Raw genomic sequence first — 18,601 nt, 5'->3', positions numbered from 1 at the left:
AAAAATTTGCATAAGTTTGGAAGTACGTAAAAGATATTTAATGTACATAAAAATATTTAATATTATTTTTACCTCTATTTATTTACTTTTACAAAACATTCTCTGAAGCTTTAAAAATTTAATAAGAATTGGAGATAGTATGTTAATGGTTAATAATTTTAGGCTTCTAGATGACATAAAATGAGAAGAAAATAGGTTTTGGAAAGAAAAATGTTTGAATTAAAAGAATTTTTCAAAAACATTTTTTGACCTACATAATCGAAAAATGCCATTTTCAATGTAGGTAATCACCTTAGAGCTCACTCTTTTAATATATATTCTTTGGAACAATATGTTAAAAATTACGTTGATAATTCAGTACAATGTCTTATTATTATTCAGTTCCTTTTTTCTAAATTCATAAAAATATATTAAGTAAATAAATTGTGTAGCACTTTTAAATATTCTATTAAACTCAATGACTATAAATGGCGATTAAAAATTAAAAATCAGAAAATAAATTTCTTTATCATTCTTACTATAATTAATCCATTAATAATCATGTTTGATCCTATAAACTTAAATATTATTATTTATTTTTTTAAAAATAACAAATAAAAATTTAAAACAAACGATAAAATGCAGATATTATTGAGTTGCATTAGTTTTTAGAGAGATTTTTTTTTATAAAGAAGAGCATCTAGTGCTGCTAAATATAAGAGATCTAAATTTAAATTCTGTTATTTAAGATATCAGTTATTGTTATAAAAAACACAATTTTAAATTTGAAATAGACATAAAATAATTGCCTAAAGACTCACATAAAATTACCACTTAGACACCCGTTTTCCTTTTATTTTAGAGGTATAGAAGTAGAAGCTAACTGGTATGCTAAACGACAAAAAGCAATTTTGAATCTTAAGTTATCAAATTCTTTAAAGACAATTTCCATTAATTTGTGATGTCTCTTTCTCTCCCTAAATGTATATACACAATATAAATTAGTTTAATAAGTAATAATTTTGCAAAAATAAATAACCAAATAAATGTAAGTTTAAGCAAGTTCAGGAAGTCATTAGTATTTTTGCCAACATTTCTTCAACGAAATCTAACATCCATTACTGAGACTGATTTCTAAATGATGTAGCAGTTGTTTCTGAGCAGAATTTCATAATTTGAAACCTATCGTTTGCAAATTACAAAATTCTTCTCCAACTATGCGATAGGCAAGCGCAACCAACGCAAAGTTTCTCTGGCGTTGCATCAGCTTCGTTGTTTGGATGACCTCTTGAGTTCAGTCAGCTAATCGGAGGATCCAAAGGTCAGAATGATGCAAAAGGGTCCTCTGTATACAAATAAGGCGATCTCTCGCAAAATCCGGTGGCGCCCCTCCGCTCAATAAATCGCCACTTTCTTTGCCAGTTTTCAAAGTGAACTTCGATGAGTTATTTATTGTGCGATTCTCGGATTATCTCGGATTATATGGCCTGAAAATCGAGGATTACCTCGATTTTTATAAATATATTTTGTGCCAGTTGTGAATAGAAGATTTGAAAACATGCACATGCACCTGTGAGGATACTTAAGACAGGTGTCAGTGCAATGTTGAAGTTGCCAGGAGAAGGTAAGTTTTGCATAACTCTCGTCTTTTACTATTGTTGGACAAAGAGAGGAATCTGCTGGAAATGGATGTTCAAGGAATTTTTCTTCTCCTGAAAACTAGAAATGTGCCTTATATTTTTTTCAATAAAATGTTTAAACGATTTGTGCATTTATCAATGCTTCAAGGGCACATGAGGGAATTTAACTATGACATTAGATGAGACACTGCATAAAAATTTTATTCTTGCGAATATATGAAACACTTTATCAATAATATTTTATAGAGAATGTTTTTTACATTTTTATATGAAAAATAAGTAAGACATAGAGATAACATTCAAAGTAAAGCTATTTTGATACATACTGCTATAGAAAAATCTAAGTAGTTATGTACATCTTGATCTTACCCTTCACCAGGACATACAGAATTACTTCATCAATATAATATTTATATATTGTGAAAGAGGAAAAACTATGTACTTTAAAGAAAGTCAACCAAAATGGAAATAATAATAATAAACCACTATACTTTATACTAAATACTTAAATATAAAATATTTGTAGTTTTTTTTTTTCTCAAATCACATGGTAAATAAACAACATATTATAAATGAAAATGAATTAAATAATCCATTGAAAGGACAGAAATATATATTTCACAGTTTCTGAAAAACAGTTATGTATGAATTTGTATAAAAATAATGTAATCTAATACATTTTTTTACTTTATTTTGTTTTTTGCTGTGCTTTAGCTCTTTTTGTTGCGTTTTAATGCAACAAAGTATGGAAATAATATTACAATTATTAAATAATAATAATAATAAACAAGGAATAATAATTCATTTTTCATTAAAAAATATCAAATTCTTCATGCTTTATTTTTTTTTAAAAAAAATTATTATTATATTTAAAAGAAGTTTCTAAATAAAAATCTCTCTATTAAATGTTTTTTAATACAATATTTACAAATATTGTTTATTTCTTTTCATATAAATAAGATCATAAAATTAGGAAATGAATTAAATCAGGTAGTAAATATATTGCCTACAATTATTAGAATTGTTTTTGAACTTTTTTTAAAAAATAGAACGATAAAAAGGCATTTATGTTAATAAAAAAAATAAAATAAAATGAGGTATTATTTTTGCATTTTTTTCAATATATAATTTGAACATTATATTATTGTTGAGGATTATATTTGAAGATATATGACTATTTTTCATAGATTTTTGTGATTAATTATCTTAATTAATATCAACCACATGATTTTTAATCCCCTTTTGGTAGATTTTGAGATACATTTTATTACGTTACAATTAGCTGTTATAGTTAAATGAATGTTTATTCAATACAATTAATTGAATCTCAAAGAAATTAAATGATATTGTGAGTTCTGATTTTTAATACTTAGTTTAGAATCATTTTGAAAGCTGATGTACAGAATGTGCATCCGAAAAAGTAGTTCTGTTGAACATATTCTGAGAACTTTGAACTGATGAATATTTTTTGTGTAGTTTTTCTTTAAAAACTGTAATATATTAATCATTACAACCACATTTTTTTTATACATTTTCCTTCAAGTTTTTCATTTTTTAAAGCATGGTAACATTAAACATTAAATTTTATTTCGAAGCATATTTATATTTGAGCGCTAAATTATTCTCAAATATAAATGTGAGAACAAAAATTTTTCTGCACAATAAAATATTCATCAAGAAATAATTTTCATGATATTGCAACATATTTCGGACATTAATAGGAAAAAATCTATGAAACAAATTAATTTGCCTTAGGATCAGTTGTTATTTTTGACAGCATCTAAATGATTAGAAAATCATAAATGTTCTAAGGATTGCCATGAATACTAAACAGAATTTATGTAATGAACACATTAAGCTGTACTCCTTTAATGTAAATTGGCCGTGCTAGTGACTCAGTTCAGGCTTTGTGTTGAACAATGCCGTTTCACATTTTCTAAGTTGTTTTGACATTTAAATCAATCCATTTCCCCTTGTCTGTGGTTCAGAAAAAATAATACCAAATTTCACCAGTGGAGACGTGATTCTTTTTTATAAGAAGTAAATCTGCCATGTGTCCAATAGATGCCGATTAATTGTTCACGTTCCATTTGAAATGAGGCGATGGTATTGTTATCTGTGTGCTGATAATGACTTTTTTGACGGGTCGCCATAGAGTTGACGAAAAATGGCGAAACATTAAAAGACGTGCGTTGAAAGACAAAGAATGTGCCTCATTATAAGATATTCCATAGATAACACACAACTCATTATACAGAAAGAAAGTAATTGATCACATAAATGAACATTTGTTAGAGGAAGATGAAAATGCAGTTTTGTCATTTTTTATAATTAATTAAAATATAAAATAAGTTATGTGTTTTTATGGAATTTAATTTTATTAACTAGAAAGCGAATAATTAATTTCATACAGTTTGAAAAAGTGGGAGAATGTAATTATTATACAAAGTTGCGTAAATTATAGCAAATATCACATATTATATGTTAATTAAAATATCAAATTATATGTTTTCTAACAAAATACAGAAAAATCTATGTTTCCTTTATATGTTATTATCCTTTATATGCAACACATAAAGCAAAAAGTAGTTCTTCAAAGTTTAAGCATTTTTCGAATTCTATTTTTGCTCATTTCTATTTTGGTATTATCACAATTTTTATTAAATTCTTTGTCGTATAATCAATCTAATCACCTAATTAGATTATATAACTAATTTGGGGCATTAATTGTTATTTGAATCCATATAATAACGTAAAAAGTAATTAGCGAGTTGAAGAGATTTTTTTTCCCTATTAAATAATTCATTACTTTAAAGTAAGTTACTTTACGCAACTTACTTAGTTACTTATTCAAATATATAAAAAAAAAAATCTCCGCGACGCAAGTTCAGATATTTAATTGTTTTCTACTGGGTAAAAGATAAGACTAAATATAAATGACTCCTCCTCGATCTCATTACAGCATTCAAGTTTATAATCGTACTTAATTACTCCATTAAAGTGCGCTAATATTTTATGGAAACGCAGACTTTCAAACTATCGTTCAAAGATTAGAGAAGAGATACTGAAGTAAAAAAAGTGTTATAAAATTTTTTCACAATTTTAATTAAATATATAAATAGAAAAATTATATCCTTTTAAATGTGAGAAAGTGATTTGTGAAAGAGAGCTACAAAGTTACTGTATCATTGAGTAATAAGTTTCCATGAGTACCAAAACTTCAGCAAATTGCAGGCTTAGGAAGTAAATACAGGAATATCACATTTACATTAGTTAAAATGGGCTGAAGATATATAGGATTCCAATCAAGTAGAAATCTTAAATAAAAAATTCCTTACATTTTAAAAATAGTAATCGTATAAAAATAATTTAACACTATGAAATTTCCACAGTTTAGGCGATCTAATAAAGGAGAGTTCAGGATTTTTAAAAATAATGAATTATTCACAATAAACATAATTTTGAAATGAAGATAATTTTTTTGTATCAGTACAAATGAATAATTTGATTAATTAATAATAATTGTTCCTCCAATTAATTAATAATTAATTGTTCTTCCTAATAATTTGAAAGAATATCTTCACATAACAATAGTATATTTGTAGCTATAAAAATTGTTTATCGTTACGTATTTTTTTTAAAAATTCAGTCTAGATGAAGAATATTTATATATCCAGGAATGACGGCTGATATTTTTTAAAATCTGTGTGATTCCTGGATTGCGATGCTAAATGTCATGCGAATGATCATATTCGTTAAATTTGAAAGAAGAAAATTTAGAACAGAATACAGGACAAAATCTTAATTTATTTTTTAGATGAAGTTAAAGAATAGTTGAAAAGCTTTATATGCTAATTTTACAAAAATACTCAGTTATTGGTTACAAGTTGAAAAGGTACTAAAAATTTGATGAACAAAATTTTGTGCCAAATTAAGCAAAGATATTGATTAAAAAAGGTAAAAATATTTTCATTTACAATATTCACAAGCTAATTTGTCTGAAAACAAAAGTATTTGTCTAAAAATAAAATTCTACAGAGAAATAATATTTTTTTTTATTTAAATGAAACACGAAATTATATTTTTATAATCCTAAAAGAGTAACGTCAACCATACTGATAATCAGTCTTTGTTGGATAATCAATTTGTATGTGCATTTCTTGTCCATTTTTTTTGTCTAAAAATCGTCTCTTTTCAAATGTTATCATATTTAATTACACAAAAGACGCATTTATATTTATTAAAATACAAATAAATCTGGTAAAAATCCGATTTAAACACATTGTGGTACCCACTATGCATAACTTTTATAAACATTGAAGAACATATTGATGGTTGAAGTAATAAAATGTAGCATAATGGTAGGATAGCAATTCTTTTGATCGCAAAAGTCTCACATTTTCTATTCCGATATTTTCTGGGAGAAAAACAATAAAAAAATATATATAATATATTTCATTCATTTATTAAAACATGTAATCATCACACTATATAATCCTTAATGAAATGAAACTGAAAACCCAAACAGCACAGGATAGAAAACGAGGAGTAAAACTGACATAAGCTGGATGGAAGTGTCCAATGAATACGATTGCTTTAATCCTTCATCATCTATTGTAAACGAAGAATTAATTTCCCTCATATCATTTAGGAAATTAGTATTTAATAGACAGATGACGTTTAAACCTCAATTGATTCAAGGTCTGTAGAGAGCATAGCTAGAAGAAAGAGGCATCTATATATACTCTCTTAGAAACAAAATGATCTTAATTTTATATAAGAAAGAATCAAACGTTTCAATTCACGTTACAATTCCAGAGTAAAGGAAAAGTTTTTTAAACACATCACATCTGCAATTAATGCAATGATATTTAACAATGACAAATATATTTAAGCATATGGAATTAGAAATTATTTGAGATTGTATACATTATTGTATGAGAGTGATTAAAATAAGTATTAAATTTGTGTGAAATATATGGAAAATTATTTTCTTATAACGGGAAATTATTTTCTTATACTTATTAAGATAAACAAACAGCTAAATGATTATACTACATTAACTATATATATATCTGATACCTTCAATAAGTAACCTGAATTTTCAGGTTCCAAGGTTCTCAAATGGTATAATCTAGTCCTTTTATTGGCAGATTCTGGAAAAAAAAATTCTTGCTGAACTCAAAGAACATTGAATGTTTCTTCTTTCGATTATAATACTTAACCCTATGTGCCCTGAATACAAACAATTTCTTTCAAAGCAACCAGAATAATTTATTTAATTTTGAAGTCAAATAACATAACCTAACTCAAAAATATTTTTTTAAGTTTATTCAGAGTTTAAAAAATTCCTTATATTGTATGGTATTACAGAAAGTAATCTTTGCAGAAATGAAACTTATTACAAATGCAAATAATTATTTTATCTTATATTTGGGGGGATTTTTGTCTACCACTTTGAGTACACTCCTTCTTACTTCTCCCTTTAATGCAAAAATGCTGCACAAAAAATCTTTTTTAAAAAGATGAACCCATTTTTTGAAAGTAGCATTAATGTAGGTTTTTGATATTAGTAATCAATCTCTCAGGATTAAAAGAAAATTATTATTATTTTTACTCACATTTCATCTTCTTTACAGATACTGTGAGATAACTGTAAAACATTTTCTATCTCTATTTGTCACATATACAGAACCATAAACAATTTTATTATTTGTCTGTATTCCTTTACGAAATTCTTTGTTTGAAGATGCAAACTACATATATTGATTTATAAAGTGATTATAAGCTGACAATTACAGTTTTGTATTTTGGAGGATTATGAAAAAGTAAAACATTTTCATGATACATTTTCTATGCTCTATGCTTAACACATTGATAGTGCATTTGGTGGTAGAAGATATTATTGCATACAGAACATACAGTTGGCCTTCAAATAAAAAGTTAGTCCTCTACAAATTAACATTTAAGTTCTCTAAACACTAATAAGTGTAAGTTCTATAAACACTAATTTGTAGGTATTAATAGTAATTATTGTACTTACCACTTGATGAATGTTTTTTAGTTTATTATAAATAAAATCACAGCATGCCTTTGTGAATTACTGTTTATTTTGGTATCAAATTTCCCTATACACAATTAATAGAATAAAGCACTCATTAAATATTCGATAATAGAAGAAAAATATTTACTGTCAGAAAAAAGAAAAAAAAAACATGTTCAAGCTGTATTTTGAAATTGATTGAATATCAAGTTTATATTTAACATGATTAGAAGAACATTCGGGGTATGTATGAATTGGAATGTAACATGTAGCAAAACACTACCCATGTTATTTTCATTATTAATGCGTCTAGAGTAGAGACTCCAACTTTTGAGTTAGGTTACAATGATTTTTGAAATGGTTACAGGCTACCTGATCAAATTTTTTGAACTATTCTAGATAAAATAACATATTATAATGATTTATATATGCAATTACACTCAGCTTTATTTGACATTGCTTTTTAAGAGATGCAAACTGCGGACAGGTGCAAATTGTCAGAAAAAGAAACAAATTAGCAAAAATTTATTTTTTCATTCCACTTAATTATTTAATTTATTTTTCAGGAATAAATTGTTGAAAAGGTGTTAAAATTGAAAATAGCACATTCTAGACTCGCAACAAATACATATGGAAAACGATTTTTTAACATTAGATTGTAATCAATATAGAAACATCTCGTTTTCAATCGAATGAATGTATCTTTTTTCTATTTGGCACTTCGCATTCTTTTAACATTTATGAGTTGCACATTTCTTAAAAAAGGCATGATAACATTGCTAATTATAAGTTTTGAGTGTATAATTTTACAAATGAGTTGCTGTTAATATTTTCATTTATAAAATAAATTCGATTATTTTTCTTTGGCAAATAAGATTTACGAACTAGTATAAAGGAAAAATTTTATCCAGCATATAAATTATTTTTCTTCTTCTTTTTTTATTAGTCATTTTTAATTCTGTTTTCAGCAAAACTGTTATTTCTGCCAATTACAGCAGAAAGTGTGATTTTTGAGCTTGGGAAAAAATTCTCATGTAAACGAATCTGATGTAAATGGAAGTACTCCTTTTCTTTGTTCACATTAAAAATGATTTCGAACTCATCGATTTGAAAATTCGATAAAATTCTTATAAATTTATACAGAAAAATTTCCTTTTTAAACTTTTAGGTAAAAGATTTTTTTTAAATTTATTATTTATTTTTCCAAAACCCTTATAAATGTTCCAGCAATTTTGCAAGACTTAGAGAATTTTTTTTCAGGTTTAAATAAAGTGGTTGCTTATTTTTTATTCACGTATTTATATCATAATAAATCATTCACTAATCTTAAAAAGGTTATTGTTTATTTTTTCTGAGAAATTTTTATAATTGTTACATTTATCGTATTTTTTTAAAAATTCTGAACTTAAATGATTTTATCGTATTTTAAGTTGATTTTATAACAATCAGATTACAGTATTCTTTGTGATCCCAATCATAAATTTAACTAAATTAGAAGATGTTTTCAGCATACATTGCAAAATTTATTTTATATTTTCTTTTTAAAAATTTATAAATTTACAAAGCATAGATCGGATCTATTCTTTTTGTGGTGCTTTTCGATTCTTCGCAGAAGAAAATGGTTTATTTTTTCAGTTTGAGTCAGCTTGATAAGCTGATTAGTGATCAAATCTGATCAGTGTTTATGCGTTCAGAAATCTAGAAAATTTTCTATCAGACAAAATAGTTGCTAGGGGTACTTTACTAAAGAAAGCATGCATACAATTTTAGGGAAAACATTTCTGATATCACCGATGTTATAACAAAATTTTAAATGTCTGATTTGGAAAATTTAAAGAAGATTGGATCTTTAATCTGAAGTATAACATTAGTTTTGGGCTTGATTCTTCTACTTTTATTTTCCTTTTAATTATATAGTAATGATAACGCGGGTGAGCACACACATACACACGCAAATGCATTTGATGCCATTACAATGCGCATGTTATAAATCTAGTAACTAACACAGTGAAAAATATTGTTATAAAATATTTCTTAAAACTTTTTTATAATTAAAGATAAAATTTAATGGAAATTAATGGATTTTAAATGGTTTTTGTTCTTTAATGTGCTTGAAATTATTGAGAAAAACATTCAAGTTTTGATTTTTAAATAAAATTTTTATTAAATTTTTGAAAAATGGCTAGATGATAAATTTGCTATCTTTAGATCTAGGGATCTCTAAGAGTGCTTTGAACGATTGCACCATGCATGTCCCAATTTGCAGTACACATGTTCCTCTATAAACTTTATCTTTTTAAAATATTCCTTATTAATTAAATTAAATAAATAAAAAATTGAGTTGATATAGCTTCAAATGCAAATTTCATGTCGAATGTTTAAATAATCTAAATATTTCCTAATAAAAATATTGTTAATATTTCATCTAAATATTTCTTTCCCCGTTTCTCCTTTTATAATCGATAAACATTACACGGATTAAACTAATTACAAATTGCATTTAATCAACTTCAATTTAGAAATTTTTAATTTTTCGAATCATATTAATTGTTTATGGCTCTGGAGATCCAATTCGATTCAATGTATACAAAAATTGCATCAATCCAAACAAAAATTCATGAATTGTTCAGCTTCTCAACAGTGATTGCATCAGTGCAGTACGCAGATACTGCTGCTATGATACTATTTTGTATCCTTACTCTTTTCAAAATGTAATTCTATAAAGGTATTAAACTACTTACTTTCGACACAATGCGATCAATAACCAAACATCAATGAAAATAATTGTAACACTTATAATCAACGTTATTAGTGAGATATTCAAGAAACATCCTTGATATAGATATTCATGAGATGATTTGAAATTTGTGCATAAATATTGCTACTATTTTTTTAAGATCATGGCTTACATTAATAGAGTTTTCCGAAATAAGATAACAACTCTGAGATTAAATTTTATCTTAGAGTTATTATCTCATTTCGGTAAAAGCTCATAAAATTTTTAACTAAAGTTTTCTAGCCAAAACACATACTATTCTGAAATCTATTTCTTTCTTCTTGCTAAGTTCGACCGTCTTGTACTAGCATGTTATTTTCTAACTATTGATGAAGTTACAAGAAATTTGTTCTTGATATTAACTAATTTCTTTAAATAGAAAAAAATAGTGAGAAGTGATATCAGGTTGCAGATTTTTTTCCAAAATAGACAGTATAGTATTTTACCCTGATTTCCTAAACCGAAGCTTCTTACCTTACAGATCACGAAATCAACATAGCTCCTGGAGATGAAATTATAATATTTTCTCAGTTATGGGAAGACGAAAAACATTGTATGAGGAAGATCGAGGTGAGATTTTTAGTTTCAGGGAATGTAATTTGTCTTCCAGAGAAACTGCAAGACTATTAAGACTCTCAAAAGTGAAAGAAAAATCTCGACCACTAGGCTATATGTAAACGATAGAAATAAATGATAAATCATATCTATCTAATCAATCAAAAAGAGTCATAATTAATCGAGCCCTTTCTAAACACCACTCTTCTACTCAAATTAAAAAGGAGCTGCAACTATCTTGTTTGAGTAGAATTGTCCGTAATGTACTTTTAAAATCTTCACATGCAAAATATATAAACATGAGAACACAGCCTCCACGACCAAAACTACAAATGTTTAATCATGTAGGATGGACACAAACAGCATATTATCCTGAATTATTCACTAATAATTTATTATTTTTATTTAATTATTTTTTTCTAATAATTTAATTATTCTCTCTGGAATAAATGGGATGTCGTAATTTTCTCAGATGAAAAGAAATTTAATTTGGTGGGGCCTGACGGCATCCGATATTATTGGCATGCTTTACGTCGTGAGCGAAGAGTTTTTTCTAAATGTCAATTCGGCGTTTATAGTGTTATGGTTTGGGGGTGGGGGATACTGGAACAACTCCGATAGTCATTTTGAAACCAAAAACTAATTCTGAAGGATATCAAGACAATGCTTGCTGAAAAATTATCACCGGAAACATTATATTATTCTTTTCAACAAAATAGTGCCTCTATCCATGTGTCATTATATTTTGATTGTAGCAGAATGCAGGTTCGAAGCAATGAAAAGACTTTGTATTTTTAATTTCGTTTTATTCTCTCCCAGGCACAAAAGCAGAAGTAAGAAATAGAGGACGAAACAAATGATCTCTAGTCTTATTTAACATGGGATTTCCGGCCACGCGCCAATTCAATACACGTTTTTACCTTTGACACCTTGGCAAGAGCACCGAAGGGATCACTTTCATTTGATACGTAGATTGATTGCGCTGTAATTTTTACACAGCTTCATACGTGAAATTGAATCAGGAAATAGGAGAATGAAATTACTATGGACTAAATTAAGATAAAGCTTTGGAAATTAATTTGGTTTAAATTAAGAATATATAATATCATTACATACATACATACATATATCTGTCCCCCTCTCTCTCTCTCTCTCTCATATATATATATATATATATATATATATATATATATATATATATATATATATATATATAAGTAACCAATCTAAAGTAAGAAAAAGTTTGAAAACGAAACTAAAATGAAAACGAAACAAAACAGTTTCGAAATCGCAACTAAAATTTATTACCTAATTTAAACTAAAACCAAAAAGGAACTTCATAGTATTTAGAGAGCGCAATTGCAGCTACTTCTAAAACACAGATGAATTGATACAAAAGTATTAGAATCAAGTTAATAGGAAAAACAAAAAACAAATAAAAATTAAACCAAAAAAATTATTAAAAAAATATTAAAAAAGAATCCGGCCTGAAGACTTTTTCAAGGGTCACCCTCAGGCAGGGATTCAAATAAAGGGATTTTTTCTGTGAGGACATACAGACATAAGTCTAATAATGATTCCTCGTGACCCGAAAATCCCCTGAAATTATGCTCAAGAGATATACCATTTTAACAGAAAGGAAATACAAAACAACAAACCAGAAAAAAACCATAAAGCAAAAATACAATAAAAACAATAACAATAAAAACAAAAACAGCATTAAAATCAAAATTAAAATTAAAAACGAAAAGGCCAGAACATACCATCCAACAGTGAAGGAAACTTTAAACAATCGATTGTGATTTCCTGTTTTTAAAAGTTAACGGTAAATTATGTAAACAGAGGTAGGCACCCAGCGCCATCTATTGAGTGATCCAATATGCAAGTAAAGTTCTATTTTTATTTAAGCCAAAAGATTAATCCCTAACCATACCTTGTTTAATTAAAAAATTGACATTACAGTAATTTCTAGGAAAATCATTTTTAATTAAATTTTTAAGGAGGATATTTGATGCTTCAATATAAGAATTTTTATTATTGCAAACCCTTTTGATCCTGTTAACTTGTGAGAAAATTAGATTTTTGAAAATTTTAGAGTTTAGATTGGAATGGTAGTTACATAGTTTTGTTATTTTAAAGTTGAAATCATCCCTTTTATCGTATATACCAACTATTGTTTTATCATTAGCAATTTCGATTTTTAAATCCAGAAAGGTAGCCTCAAGTTGATTTATATTTGTATCTTTTGTATCTTTTTTGTTTTTCCTATTAACTTGATTCTAATACTTTTGTATATATATATATATATATATATATATAAATGTCAGTTGCAATACATTTATGTCGGACAAAATGTCAGCATTGTTGACATCATTATCGGACACTATCGGATTACGAGCAGTTCAGCTACATTTGTTTATCTTTTTACTTCATTTTTTTTTTTTTTGTGAAATATAACAACAAATAACATTTAAGCAACAACAACAACAAAAAAATTCATGGAAACAGGAAATTGAATAAATTTCATTAAAAATAAACATTAGATATTTTCAAGACTGTCCTCGAAAATTCTTATAACCAGCTATTATGCCAGCTATTTCCTCATTTTTCTATAAGACATCTTCCGGTTTTTGTATCGTTCCGTCTTCCGTCGTTTAACCTTTTCTGTTTATATTAATTTAGTTTGTTTTTATTCCAACCGAAAAACTATCTGTACCTTGATGTCTGTGTCTGAATCAGGAAGAAGTTTTCCATATATCCTTGTTCTTTTGTCAATCGAATTTCCGGGAATAAAATATCTGCTCACTTCTGTAAACTAAAAGTGAAGAAATGAATTTCCTGATTGTTTTGTTCCCGAATTTTCAAACTTAAAAACAAAATTTCATTGAAGTGAAACTAGAAAAGAGGGATGAAACTTTAATAAAAACATGTTGTCTGTTCCTGATGCTGTTTATTTTCACTCAAATGATAAATATATAGAAACAACTACGACTGTCAAAAAATTCGACCTTTTTGATTTTGGTAAAACACTGCGTTTTTGGAATGAAGTCTCTCCTCGATCCGGATTTCCTGATTACGTTTTGGGTTTTGAAAATAAGTCTTTTTGTTTATATGTGAACAAACACCAAGATATAAAAATGCAGCGAACTAGAAAAATGAAATTTGGTATGTGGCTTTATACCAAACTGTAGATCTGTATCAAGTTTCGGACAAAATCCACCAATGAGACATGTGCATGTGAGCATTATGTCTGAAAAACTCAATGAGCTAAATAGATGATATTTTGGAATATGATTTTATCTCCAAAATTGCCCTATGTATCAAATTTTGGATTAAGTCCATGATGCACTGCTCAAAAATTCACACGCGAATGTGTTCATTATACGACTTTGAGCTTTTTCATTGAATTACAGAGAATAAAAAAAATCTGTATGTATATGTTATAATCTAGAGGTAATCGTGCAATCACATACCAGATGATAATTCATTTGAACAAGATCATCATAAATTTTGTATAATTTTTCTGCATGACTTCGGTGAGAGCAAATTTGGTTCTCTCTCATCAGAGAGGGGTAGAATGAAAACGCATGCCATAAGAAGCTAAGTTTTATTTTTCTGCTTTGTTACGTTTCAACTACATTTGTTATCACTAGGTATAAAAAAATTGATTACGAGTTAATAAACGCATACTAAATAACGCATAATTATTTCATTCCATAAGTTTAAAAAAATACGCATAGAAATATTTAGTTATTAGTTTTCGATTACAGTTATACATATTTCAATTTACGTAAGAACAAGACATTTTCATTTTACTATAAACATTGAAAATATCAAAAAGTAAATGAAATCAGAAAATCATACCGGCTTAAAACTTTACCAAATATTATTTTAAAAAAGAAAATAAGTGAAGCTAGTTAATTTTTCAAAAACATATGTCTGTACATGGTGTCTATAAAATAACAAATATATAATATTTTATATTTTTAATTACATAAACTTTCCTTCTTAAATTTACATTCTATTGAAATTGAAATTCGTTTCAATGGAACGCAATTCATTTTACCAGACATTCTTTCTACTTAAAAAAAATTAATTTCATGAAAAGTTATTGATTTTGAAATATACATTAAATAAAATCATCAGTTTTTTTTTTATTTGTTCAAAATTTGTTTTTCAACTTTTTAATATTTGATTTATTCGTATACCAAAAATGTATTTGTATTCGTATACCAAACGATTGGTATATCATTCGTATACCATTCGTTTTAAAACTTTTTTTTTTTTTTTACTTTTACTTTGTTTTGATAAAAGTCATAAGCCTTTAAGTAAAGAAAAATTTAAGTATCTCTGGGAAAAGAAAAATTTATAGGTTCTTCACAGTAAGTGTGTTCTTGTAACTTATGGCACTTTACAAGCCTGCTGAAAGATATCTGTCAGCGACTTAAGCCGAGTGAGTGTCTCTTGCTTTTGCAGTAGCTCCAACTAGGGCCAACAGTACGACTTCGCTACTTCATGCGTCACATTCGCTTGTACAGCCCCTTGTTACAGTGGGGCACATTTACATACCTCGTAGATAGAGCACAGAAGAAGAACTAACATGCCCGAACCGGGACTCCAACCCGGTACGTCCAGATCACGGAAAGATGCGCTACCCCTATGCCAGGACACCGGCGCAGTAAGTGTTTTTGACAGAAAACACTTACATATTCACATGAATGGAATAGTATAATATAAAGGAATATAAGACATATTTGATACAAAAATTATTATTTTTTTAATTAACATAACATTTTAAACATACGAAGGAAATAGTTTTTAATGATATCTAATAACTTGCGTTTTAAGCACTGGCATTCTCAATAACGAATTATATTTACAATTAAATACAAATTGCAATCAATCCAATATTTTCTATGGGCTGCGAAAGTCTGACAAGCAAATGACAGTTTTATTAAACGGACTTCCTTATTGTAGTGCTCCTAGACTCTCGTCTTACCGGCCTTAATCTTTTTTTATTTTGACAGCAAACGTGATTTTCCAAAATAATGAAGTATTTTTTCTACTTGTTTTATTTGGCATTTAAACTGAATTATTGCGATAACAATATTTGAAAAGTTCACAATATTAAATTGTTATTGCAAAGAATTCCCTGTTTTGCAGGTAGTGCTTTTACCCAATCTATTCATCTATAAAATATATTCTATGGGGCAATATTATTCACGTATCAGTCTACTAAAAATGAAAGTGGAGGTGTGCAACTGTTACTTTCATTTTAGGAGTTTTCCTGATCTGTATCACGAGATAAAAAAGCAATCCGAGCTAATCTTTTCACGATTTGGGGATCAGGCTGATTAAGCCATTTGTTCGGTCGGGTCATTCGGTGCGGTTGCGCAACAGGAAGTCGAACAATACCTTGCGTACTTCCGTCCCTTGTTCCAAAGTCATGCTCGTTTCTTCTTTTTCTCCGAAGAGTCCTCCTTTATGTGTTGGGGCACTAATTGCTCCCGATTTCGAACTTTATCGCCGTCCTTTATTTGAATAGCAGGACTTCATTAATATCTTGATCACTTTATCTTCTGCTGCATTTTTTGGCCATTCGTTTGTTTTGATTTTGGCGTCTAATCAGCGCTTTAGACGCCGCTTCCTTATTAGCTCTTTCGCACCACCTCTTTTTTTCTTACTGGACTTTCAGTCTTTTCATCTTTTATTGAAAAGTTCGGCGACCGATTAGTGGGTGCTGTATCGATTCGTGTGAATTGTATGGAATGAAAGAATACTTAAATGTCTGTGAGAAAAGCGGGGAAAAAATAAGAGATATATAAAAAATTAGTTAATAAAAAGGACCAATAAAAAGTAAATAAACTGGTAGCTGCAACTGATAAAACAATTTGTTTTCTTTCAGAAGCCATTCAGTTTTGTGTCTTTTGTTAAGGTTTTGATACTAATAGGTTAAACAAGTTTATGAGGAAAATAAGCGAAGGCAAGTTCAAAAAACCTTAACGAATCAAACTTCTGAAATCTGAAATAATATGCAAGTGAAAAAATAACATTGACTTAATGTTTTTAAAAAAAATTTAATCCTAATTCTATTGGATTAAATTGCAAAATATAAAATATTTTTATTAACTAAGATTAAACATAAATTTCTGAATAGATTACTTTAAACCATAATAATCATTATTATTTTTATTTTTTCTAAGAAAAGAAGGTACATATAATTTTTTAAATTTATAAAAATGGGAAAAAGAGTTACTTCGAAGAAGATTATTTATGTCAGAATTGTAGTTTTTCCTAATTCTCATATGCAGTCTCACAATGCAACTTGCTTTAATGTTTGCTCGATAATAATCGCTTTTTTTCTTAAAAGAATAAAATTAAAAAAATTATATTGTAGAATATGATTTATATGGTTTTCATTTGTGCACTTCCATCAATTATTTTCCTATTTCTGTTAATTGGGAATAACATATATACTTAAAAGAAAGTGCGAAATTTTATAACATCCGTATCTCACAGCTCTTAAAACCAAGCATCACAATTCATATATATTAATGAAATAAAGTCTAATGAAATTTTGCCTTTAAAAAGATTTTAAGCTTCCTCTGAATCACCCAAAGTTTGTTAGCTTTTTATATTTGGGAATTGTGTGTGAAAGAACTTATATATCTTTAACATGTATACTTAGTTTACGAAAGAAAGAAAACTAATAAAACTAAATCTACATGGCAGTTCCCTTTCATGATATGCGTTATGATATGATAAGTTTTTCTAACTACGATATCAATTTGATATTTCTTCATTCCAGGAGATAATAAAAGTTTTGTGGAGCTTATTTTTCAGAGTGAGTGATTTATATAAATTAGCTTTGTTTGATATTTTCAAAACTTATAGAAGAAATTCGTATTGATTTCATCCTAAAATTTGCTGAAGCCAGAAGTGATTGTGACTTCATATCAAAACTTCTGAAAACTAGGATGATTTTAAAATATGGCATAATTACAAATGAGTTAGAATGTTAATGGGATGCACATTCATATCTACATATTTTAAAATGATTATTAATAAGGCACAAAATACAATTTTGAAAAAGATTTTTTTTTAAAAAACTAACAGATATTTCACTTGCTAGCTTAATTTTTAATAAATGTGAAATTTTTTTTTCAAACAATTTTATTCGGCTACAAAAATTTAAATTTTGAAAATAGTTATAGATTACATAATTTCCAAAATTTTTCTCAACATTTCAAACATAATTACTAAATTTAGGTTACTTTTTGAGAGGGTGTGGTGTTCTAGGAATTGCTGTGTTTACTTTTTTCTTTGCAAATAAATGGAAGTTGGATTTGATCCATTCAACCCTTTTAGTGCCCCATTAAAATCTGAATGGAAGATTTAATACATTTTGCATAAAATTTTGATAAATGGAGCTTTGTAGATTTAACAAATGTATCAATTTTATAAAGGCGATGAAAGTTGTTGCATCAAATTGTAAAGTAGGATGCAATCTATTAAATTTGATGAAAATATTTTTATGGAAGTCATTTTTTTCCCACAGGTAATCTGTTCGTTTAATATATATCTCTTTGAGTATGCATTTAAATTCTT

General features: G+C 27.3%; 1 protein-coding gene across 2 annotated transcripts in view; it reads left to right on the top strand.

The window, feature by feature from the left end:
- Nucleotides 1-1,354: 1,354 nt before the first annotated feature.
- The window catches only part of LOC129983926 (mutS protein homolog 4-like), a 131,240-nt gene continuing 113,993 nt past the window's right edge, over nt 1,355-18,601 (top strand). For both annotated transcript variants that reach the window (XM_056093636.1, XM_056093637.1), the window contains exon 1: nt 1,355-1,603. The gene's annotated coding sequence lies outside the window, so the exon portion shown is untranslated. The remainder of the gene's footprint in view (nt 1,604-18,601) is intronic.

Source organism: Argiope bruennichi, chromosome 9, assembly GCF_947563725.1.
Source record: "Argiope bruennichi chromosome 9, qqArgBrue1.1, whole genome shotgun sequence".
Classification (NCBI taxonomy): Eukaryota; Metazoa; Arthropoda; class Arachnida; order Araneae; family Araneidae; genus Argiope; species Argiope bruennichi.
The sequence above is the reverse complement of the archived record's forward strand: the minus strand, read 5'-3'. Positions and strand labels throughout refer to the sequence as shown.